Source organism: Aotus nancymaae, unplaced genomic scaffold (assembly GCF_030222135.1).
Source record: "Aotus nancymaae isolate 86718 unplaced genomic scaffold, 86718_ANA_hifiasm-v0.15.2.pri h1tg000088l, whole genome shotgun sequence".
NCBI classification, from domain to species: Eukaryota; Metazoa; Chordata; class Mammalia; order Primates; family Aotidae; genus Aotus; species Aotus nancymaae.
In genome coordinates this window covers 6,585,346-6,596,381 of record NW_026988503.1, presented here as the reverse complement: position 1 = coordinate 6,596,381, position 11,036 = coordinate 6,585,346, and the positions used below count along the sequence as shown (strand labels likewise).

Here is an 11,036-nt window from a genome sequence, read left to right as displayed (position 1 = left end):
ATTAAAGGTTTCTGGTAAAAAAAGGAAAAGCATTTAAACATGATAGACTAAGTGTTTGGATCAATGTGGTGTGGAGGAGTGATCTGCTTTTCAACATTAGTGTTTAAATGGAAAACAAAAATCAAAAATTAGCTTCAAATTTCAGAAGCCTGATTTTGTCTTTATTCTCAGGAATTAAACAATGAAAACATGATGATAAAGATAGTCCTGTGGATAAAAACAAAGGTAAAATAAACTCTTGACACTTTCCCAAACATCAGATTTATCCTTTTTTTATTACTTGATTACAGATGAAGTGTAATATCCTGGACTAGATATAGGTCATGCAAGTGACAAATTACAGTTTGTATCTGTTTTTCCCATCTACCCTGACTTCCAGCTAAAGGGACTTGTTTTACCTGCCTTGCCTCAATGTTGACTTCTGTTGTTCATATTCATCTTGACCATTCTGGGTTTATGGAATTGGTACTCTCAGTAGAATATTGTATGTATGGTAAGAAGGTATGTGTCTTATGGAGGGTGATCTGTAGTTTATTTATGAAAAGTCATTTGAAACTCAAATAATTATTTTACTGGAAAAAATTCAGGGACCGAAAGATTTCCATAGAGAAAATGAGTTTCACCCAAAGGGCTCAGATAATCCTTAAACCATACCCATATGAAAGGTACCCAGTATATCTTTAAATACATCTCCAGTTTAGGTGTTCTTTAGATTGGCTACTTGACATAGACTACTACCATATCTTCTACACATTTCTATTAATTATTTAAAATAATCAATATTTTTTTCCTCCAGTATTTAAAACTAAAATAAATAAATAATCACATGCAACTGAAAAGTAATTTGCCAATGAGGAGATGTTAGAATTGAAGAATATCAATTAGATCGATTGGATGATATAGTAGGCAGTTTGTGTGTTTTTTGCTCGAAGGACAGAGGGACTGTCTCCTGTCTTACTTTGCACATGTCCTATCTTTCAGCAGAAATATTTGCTTGAAGGTCCTATTTTTCCCTACCAATTTCACCTTCTTATCCTTTCTTTAAAAATGTAGCAAATTCACCTCTTACAAACCATTTTCTGTGATTAACTATATCTCACTGATTACTGAATTGCTCTTCCACAGTTTTATTTAGAAATGTATTACTTTCCACTCATTGTAAATTTCCTCTTGGAGGGGGATTATATCATTGCACTTGATGTATAAATATATTGCCTCTTACCATATTTTATGGCAATTATTTCTGTTTCCTCTACTATACTGAGATCTTCCCAAGGTCAAGTACATTATTTTTGTATTCCTGGCACCTAGTTATCTGGTTCCTGGCACGTAGTGTGTATGTAATAAAGGTTTGCTGAATGAGAGAATTAACAATACAGAAATGACTGTTGAAAGATTCTTCTGTCTCCTTGTAACCTGTTCCACCTACCTCTTATCCTTGCTCCTCTTTATCCTTGCTCTAAAAAAATGTTTAGCATTAACAAATTTTTTTGAATTTCTCAGAAATGATTTTCAGCTTCCCAAACAGCAGCTATCCTATATCAGCAAAGTGTTTAAAATCATATTTTGTTAGTAGTGTCACATTTCACTAGCTGGGTACACTTGGGCAAGTTATTTTACATATCTGTGTTTTTCTTTTCCTAACAATCAAATGGAAATGATAATACCTATCTACCTAGTGGGATGGTCTTTAGTTTAAATAACTTCATACACATAAGGCATTTAGGACAATGTCTAACACAGAATAAATGTTGAAGTCGATGTTAGCTATTATTAGTCCTTATCCTAACAAAAAATCCATTGAGATAATTTGTCATTAAAATGGATTGTATCTTCCTTCCCAAATAATTCATATTTTACTGACATATTTCCAAATAGCCTTAAAAGTAATTCTTATTGTTATAATTCACTAATTTAAGGTAATTTATATTTCTGCTTTCTATGGCATGGCCTATCTGTGTTTCTTCTGTTCACTATAAATTCCACTAGGATAGACAGAGATGCTTTATCAGCATTTATCATGCTAGTTCATGGTGAAGATAAGGACTTTTTAATGGAAGCTTTAAACCCACAATTTTCTTTTATTAGTTTAGTACAATGATTAATATTCTCAAAATAAACAAAGGAGTAAAAGCCTAAGCATCTCTAACATAGACAGGCTTTTATTAGTGTCATATCAAAAGTCATTTAACTACTATGTGGTTAAAACTGTCTTATTTAAACCAGGTTATGTCATAACACTGTTGCAGAAAAGGTGAATAGTTCATATTGTACTGCCTGTTCAGTCGCTCACAATTAAACTCCACAACATAAAATTTCACTCTAAAGCTGTTTTCAACTCTCAATTGGCCTAAGAACTGAAATTCTGTGCAACTTGTCATTTATGAATGGGATTTGTTTCTAAAATGTGTAATTAAGCTCAATTGTTTGAAACTAGAAAGATGCTTTAATGTGCTTTAAGGAGTTAGGTGCATAGGCTAGGTCACAAACAATTTGCCCTTAAATTACATCAAGAAACAGTTCTATGGAATGTTACTAATACGTAACTGTAATATGGGAAAATGTCTTCAGAAGTTAAAAATGAGATGCCAAGACTGCCTCACCCTCAACTCTGGACTATAATCTCCCCACTTCCTTTTCCGATCCAATTTCTGTACAGATGGAGGCAAGTCTTCCTTATTACAAGACTGTAATTTAAAGCTGAAATTTCAACCAGGTAGGGATTAGAGTGACTCTGAAAGGGAGTTGTAACTTGAAAGGGAGGGAGAGAATGGGGTTAGGTCAGGGAAAACAGAACTGAGATTTTCTTCTCTACAATCCTTTGCAGCTACTCCCTTACCTCAGTAGCTTCCAAAGATGGGGGCACACTCCCGGAGAGGTAGTTGAGATGATGCATGGTAGTGTGTGGAATATATTAAAATTTCAATTCATTTGTTTCTTGGAGATAAGAAATAAATTTAACCTTCCAGTAATTGAAATACAGACAGACTCACCCCCATTGTGGTCATATGCAGCTCTGTAAGGTATGCTGAGGGAAGAGTAGGCGAACTCTAACGTGGAAAATAGCGGATCCTTCATCACACATTTGCTTTAACTGTAACTATCATGTTCCAGCTTCCAGTTTCCATACTCCTGTTAAGTAAAATAACAATCCTATTATTACACTGTAACTAAACTCATTCTCAACAAGTGGAGATGTATTTGTTTTCAAATGGACAGTGTGCAAAAGTAAACATAATATAAGCAAATGCTAACAAACATTGGGAAAATGGCATCTCTACTTTTAGAATATGTTTTATGTCAGATACATTATACTTTTTAAAAACTAACATGATCTATCTGATCCAATAAGAAATAATACAAAAAAAATGAAAATGTAAAGGTTATTTGAACTCAGATATTAAACTGTCCATCTATTATGAATGACTTTTATCCAAGGTTTGTATCATGCCTTGATAGATGAACGTACATGGACATAATTAAAAATGAATAGACTATTAGAGGTTTATCTCCACATTTTATTTTTTAAACTTATTGACATACATGATCAAAGTATTTTGAAATGCTGGCCTAGACAACCATTCTGTCACCTCTTCCTTTTTCTTTGAGGACTTCTAATACTGGTTTTTTTTTTTCCTAGCTGTCTGTGGAATACTATCTAGTCTCATGAGCATTCTTTAATTAAATTGCCATATTTGGGCATCTTGTTTTTAGCAGTTTGCTTTTGTTTTTGCTTGTATCAACTTATGGCACTAGAAGGGATAAAAAAATAAAAGTGAGCCTTTAGATTTTGGAAGGACTAAAGCATTCTTTCCAAAGGCCTCATAGTTTTTAGTATATGGCTGGTGGGAAATAGGAAAAAAATGTGATTGCTGAGAATTTGGATCCAAGAATTATGTTCTAGGGAAGCCACATGAAGAACAAAATGTGGAGCTCCTCAAAGGGTTAATTCTCCCCGTGATACTACAATTCAGTGAACTAGGACCTGAATTCAAAGGAAGCCAGGTAGCAGTTTCAGAGTATGGTTACATCTAGTTATATTTTACAGAGCGTTGATTGGAAAGAAAATGGATATACTAAATGGAAAACAGGGAAGGAAGAAAGTCTCTGAAGCAATTTTGCTGTTTATCTGATACCTGATGAATTTATATTTGCCCATATAATGCATGGGCAAAGAAAAGAAAGTGACTAGTATTCTAACTTAGTTTATTTCTTTATCTTATTTCGTTACTTTAAATGCAGGGGAAGTACTAGTGTGAGTCATAGAGTTAAATTTCAATAAGAATTACTAGTGACTGAAGTTGCCAAAACCAGTTTCAGAGTTTCTATATCAATGTAATGGAGATGAGAACTATGTCAGAACATTCTTGTGAAAAATAAATGAGATAGCAAACCAGGATTTCAGAGAGATATTTGTGGAAAATGCCATAGATCTCAATAGCTAGGCCATACATTAGTTATTTCAGGACTTATTGTAAACTATGCTCTAGTGGTTTGAGAAAAATGAATTTAAAAATATCACAGATACGCTTGGTAAGGAGAGTAGCAAAAGTCATTTATTAAGCAAAGGAATGACTGAAAACATAATTTGCATGAATTAAGCCATGTTATTCTTCAGGATATAATACTAGGTTACAGTGCAAAGTAAGGAAAGGCCCATCAAAAAACAGGGTGGTAGGCAGAAAAAAATATTTTTACGAGAAAGTTATTAATTATTTTCTAGGTTTTATGATAATAGTCTCCTACCACTATTTTTGTCTGTAATTATCATTATATATCTGGTAGAAAAACCCAATTATTCTGTTTAACACAGAAGATAATGTAGCTGTGAATATCTTTCAGTAATTCTATTTCTAAGAACTGGAATAATTACCTTGTGTAAGTAATTTGGCTTCCTGTGTCATGGTATGAGTTTGTGTGTATGTCTGTGTATGTATTAGCAATACATTCAGGTGGAGCTTTCTATAATCAGTGTGCAATAATATATGTAAGATTAAGATGCAAACAGTTATCATGGCCCAACTTAATTTTCTTCCTTGGTGTTAAGAATGTTTCCATTTGATAGAGGTTATATGCCTAAAACAACATTTATAATAACATTAATCATATTAATATCATATTTAATGATCTAATATTATCCCTCCATATGGTACACCATTGTTTAACAATAGCTCAAAGACTTAACTGTAATGTAATTTGAATAATTGCTTATACAAATTTGAAAAAGCAAGGACTAATTTATTTTTGTTTCTTTAACTAAAATATCTTTGGGGCTTCTAAGTTCTTTTGGATATATTATTTGACAAGACTTTCTTTCATTTTATTATTCTTGTTTTGTTTCTGCTCTTCATCAGGACAAACACATGTTCAAGGACACATCTGAAGGATGGAATTTATGGGCTGCCTGTTCCAGTGTGCATTAGATTTGCAGTCACTGAGTAGATTAGTTTAAGCAATTAAAAGAGACACCGTATAAACCTTACACAAGCATATAATGATGCCAGGAGGCAGTAATGGCCTTGGAGAATATAAATCAAATAATCAGAATAAGATTATATTGTGGTTCCTTTTCAAAAATGCAAAAGAGAAAATATAAACTTTTTCATGCATTCATCCTTGATGTTATTTAATGTTTTTGAGAAAACAGGAAAATGTAATTTTAAAAAAAGGGATTTTTAAGGACACATCAGTAAACATTATTCTGGAGGTTTCTGTTTGGTTTTGTTTATATTCATTTGCATATTGTGGACTGCTGTTTGCATAATAAGACCACTGTTATTTCTAGTTAGTCCATGGCTGATTACACATATGAATAACACAATCGTGTATCCTTTGTGATATACATTATTGTAAACTATGAAAATATCCTGAGTATTCTCAGCGCTGAAGATGAGTGAATCATGGTACAGTGTTAGATGACAATTCCACAGTATTATACTGCCATTTAAAAGGCAGAAGAGTCTAAAAACATACAATTTGTCCAAATCGACTTCAAATATGCAGAACTGTGGTTAGAAAGCTGAGCTCATGCATGGCCACAGATCTGCACAACTTAGCCCCCTTTGATCAATATCTAGGACTGACACAATTGCACAGTGATCTGCATAGATAAGATGGTCAAATAATTAGACTGATTAGGCAGCAATTCTGACACTGATCATTATAGGCTAGACATAAGAATTCAATATAGGTTAGCCCTTAAAAAAAATGAACAGATGCCCTCGGTGTCTTGTATATATAATGGAGATGGGGAGTGGAGTGGGGAATAACAAATTTCACTGCCAGAAACACTCCTACTGCCCTCTAAAAATGTTAGGATCAGTCTGAAAATTGGGAAGAGATCCAGAGTGAGAACTAAGGAGAAAAATCCTGGGTATGTGTGAGAATGGTGACTAAGCTTTTTTTTTTTTTTCTCTTTTTTTTTTGGAATATTTTAGACAGGGTCTCACTCCTAGGCTTGAGTGCAGTGGCTCAAACTCCTATAAGTTTGAATCCTGGGCTCAAGCAATTCTTTCATCTCAGCCTCCCCAGTAGTCAGGACTACACATATGCATCACCATACCTGATTGATTTTTATTATTTATTATTTTTTGTAGAGCTGGGGATCTCGCTATGTTACCCATGCTGGTCCTGAACTCCTGGCCTCAAATGATCCACCCTTCTTGGCCCTCCAAAATTCTGGGATTACCAGTCTGAGTCACCATGCTCAGTGTTTAACTCTTTAATTTTTTTCTTAAGGGCTGCCAAAGAAATAACTTGCTGTTCTCAGTATGCCTGAAAACCTACATAATGCTACACATTTCAACAAATTATTTTTTAGGTTCTTCTGAAGTGAAAATTGTGTGAAAGTAATAATCATCACACTATCTCTAGTTGTAATGCCACTAGATTTTCTGAAATTCTAATCAGTTTCAAGAAGCATCAACCTGGAACAACTTGCCTAGGTGTGAGATGATCTAGTTTCCTTTGCAAGAATATCTAAGTGAGGTTTGGTTTTCCATTTCTTCTTTCAGAATGTATTTATAATTGCATAAAAAAGGGACAATTGTAACTTAAAAATGCATATGCATTCACATACTTTGGACATAACCAAGACCTAAAATATAGTTTTTATTAATATGATTAAGACTTGTGATTTTCCAGAAAGCACTTTTGCTTTAAACTTTCCTTCTCCAAAATAAAAAGCAGCTAATTATGTTTTGAGAGTATATACATGCCACATTTCAGATTTCTATATGAAGAAAATCTCATAATGGATATTAAGAAAGCATTTAGCTTCTATAATTGATTTTCTGTATATCCGTGAAAATGGAATTTTGACATAAAAATCCCATTTTAGATGCTTTAGGTTAAAGCACAAACGTTTCTGAGATTTCGGATAACAAATACTATAAAGTGAATCAATCAATGCTTGTTATTGAAAAAATGATTTGAAAGAGAGGTATTTAATTGGTGTGCATAATCCTGTTTCATGCAGAAAGTGTTGGGCAAGAAAGTCAAATTGAGATTTCTCAATCATACTATTGAAATTCAAGAGTACTGTACAATATCCTTTCACCTGACAGGATTATGCTATCAACATAATTGTAGGCTCTAGACTGTAGTGATTTCAATTTATTATTACTACATAAGCTGCTGAATGTAACAATGGGCAATAAGATATTGAAATGGAAAGTGTCCACATATACTATTCACTTTTTGGAGGCTCTGAATTCCAAAAGGCTTAAATGATGGATTCTAAATCAGTGGGCTTAACACTGATTCATAGCAAAGTATGGCTTGAAAATTAGGTATGTTGCAAACATTAAAAAATCAAATCACTAAGAGGTATTCACAGTAGCAAGAGTACTGAATAAAATTCATCTTTAATTTTGAAAAAATAGATTGACAGTGTACTGGAATGCTAAAGAAATAAATTAGCAATGCCAGTATGGCTTTTAACAGTCTTTCCTCTATTTCAAGGAAACAAATAGATGAATATGTTCAACGTGTTAAAGCTAAAGGGTTCCAGTCATGCTTAAAGGGAGCCTTTGTGTCCTGTGGTAACAAGCAGGCTGTGGAGTGAGAAGGTGCCTGTTGAAATTCTAACTCTACTTAAGTGGTATTAAATCATTCATATTTTTATTTTCTTTTTCTAAAAAATGCCGATAGCATACTAAATATTTGTTATAACAGTTGAAGATTATATATATGGCTCCTAAAACATAATAAATAATCAAATGTGGTAATATGTGGATATCATCTGAGAAGGAGGTTTCTGGTGTTGTGATATGGGCATTTGTCCTTGGACTATTTTTTATCAATGATTTTAATATATGATAGGTTATGCTTATTATATTTGCATGCAACACAAAGTTGAATTGATAGCTAATGCATTAGATAATTGACAGAATCAAAGTTTAGAAAATCTTAACTGATAGAAACAACATACCTGAGCCATCAGCATGAAATAAAGCCCGCCACTCTAATACAAGAATCCAATAAAAGAAGCAAGGTCGAAGGAGTCAGGATTTGACAACATCTCATCTTGAAGACTTAGGTAGGAACTCTTAGTTGATTGTAAGTGGACTATGAGTCATGCTGTGATGAGAATGCCAAGAAAAGCTAATGGAATCTTGGGCATCTTTAATAGAAGTATACTGTACAAAGCCATGGGGGGTAATTCCCATAGTTGTCTTCCCTAATCAGAGTAGCTAGAAGATAATGTAATGTTTTGGACATTGCATTTGAAGAGACATTGTAAAATTAGAAGATGACAAAGAAGTGTTTGGAAATGAAGCCATGTAAGGATAGTTGGTGGGTAAATTGTTATAGTCACCTGCAAGTATTTTAAAAGCTTTTACATGAAAAAAAATAAACTTCTTTTAAACTTTATCTGACAAAACATAAGATTAATGGAAGTTATATAAGCAGGTAAATTTGGATTTTCTGTAATGAAGTAACTTCTTTCTAACAGAACTGCTAAAAATGGAATGCTTTCCCTTATGAGGTGGTAAATCTCTTGCCAATGTAAGTGTTGAAACAGATGCTGAATTATCTCCTGTTAGAACTGGATGACAGGATCCCTCATTCCACAAACGTGTACCAAATGCATGCTAGGTATCAGGGTTTCAAAAATAATAAACAGAGACCAGTAAATTATATAACTTGGAAAATAGCATCATATTCTAGGATTCAATGAAGGACCATCTAAGCAAATTCTATAATAGAGTTTAACAGGTTAAAATACAATGCTCAGATTAAACCTTGGATGTCAAAATATTTAGTCTGATTTAATTAAAAGACTTTTACATAGCATTTGTTAAGGAAAAAATATTGTATTTCCTTCGTATTTGTATTATTTGTTATTTTGCATTCAGTATTATTATAGTATTGTATTGGGCTTATTTATGGTTTCAGATAGCCTTGTCATTTACTAAATATGATGTATGTCTCAGTATTAGGAAATATCACATTATATTAAAACAGCACTCTCCTAAAGAACTTTCTGCAATGATGGAAATGTTCTAGATCTACATTAACCAATACAATAGCTGCAGGTAGTTTCTGAACACTCTAAAATTGACTAGTGTGATTGAAGAACTAATTTTCAAGTTTTATTTAATTTTTATTAGTTTAAATTTAAATAGCTAAGTGTGGTGAATAGCAACAATGTTGGACAGTGTGGCTTTAAAAACTGGATTAATTTGATATCACTACAAATGATTACACCTGTCAATTAATAAACATACATATATATATATACACACACACATATATATATAAGACTAAAAGAACTATTTATTCTCTTCACCATTATGAGGATTTAGATACATTCTTCTATTTTAGGTGATATTTTTTCTCTAATATAACTTGGAATCTTTCTTATGTTTGACAGAGTACCTCACTTCATTGTTTTCAAGTTGAGAGCTACCTTGGCATAGTTTTTCTTCCTTTTTCCTTTTTTTTAATATTGATCTGCCAGTTAAGCACTGAAGTTTGCATTTGGTATGTTTATTTATTTACATATTTGGGGGTCAGGCTATGGGCTGCTTTTAGTTTACCCATTTGGCTTTATGTCCTTCCATTCGATTTGCTCACATATCCTGATTCTAAGTTACTAACAACTCCGTATAGAAGATTTTCCAGTTTTCTTCTATTTTTCACATTACTTGTCTCATTCTCCCAACTCTTCACTGTAGACTTCATTTAAAAAGAAATATTCTATTGAACAAGCCACTGCAACTGTGAACACTGTCCTGCCCTCATGACCTTTCAGCAAAAGGGCTCAGGCACTAAAATTACTGTGAATAGTTTTTACTTTACTATGAAAGCAGATAACAAAATCTAATCTTAAAATCATAGAATTACAGAAATTTGTAGCAAACATGAATTGAAGAAATGTTTAAATTTCTCTACAGCTTTTTGCTAAAGCTGCTTTTCTTATCACTTCTACTCTTTCTAGGAAATATATCTGAGTATTTCCTAGTAAATTATTCGATTTTCCTAAGAACATCCTCCTTCTTGGCAGCCCTGACTGAGGGTGTGTCATTACAGGCACCATAGAGAGTAGCGTATATACACACCCTACTTTAGCTGTTTTAAAGTCTGGAATTGTTTTTATCACCCACAGTTTTTATTGCATCACTTGTTTCTTATTCAGATTGGTGTTTTTTATAAACATATTTCATGCTACCTCATTTGATACTTGAAACAACTTGAACAACAAGTTGAGTAGGAGAGGTATTCAATAGTGTTCCTATTTGGAAATGAGGAAACAGAAGCTCAGAAACCCAAGGGGTTTGCCCAAGAGTTTGTGTGTATTGAGTTGCTGAGGTGGGAGATGAACCAAGCCTTCTCTTGCTTAAAACCCCTAATCCCCATGTCCAGAAATAACAAGAGCCATGTAAGTATATGATACATATTTGTAAAACATGGCATGCAATTCAGCTATTTCTTCATGTATGTCATAAATTAGTAATGAGAACAATTTCAAAAAGATTTAGGTGATCTAAATTCAACTCTTCAAAATATAAAATATTCTTTGACCTTGAATT

The 11,036-nt window shown here is 33.0% G+C and overlaps 1 protein-coding gene across 6 annotated transcripts in view; it reads left to right on the top strand.

Moving 5' to 3' along the window:
* Positions 1-11,036, top strand: part of PCDH9 (protocadherin 9) — a 926,664-nt gene that overhangs the window by 252,368 nt on the left and 663,260 nt on the right. The window lies entirely within an intron of this gene.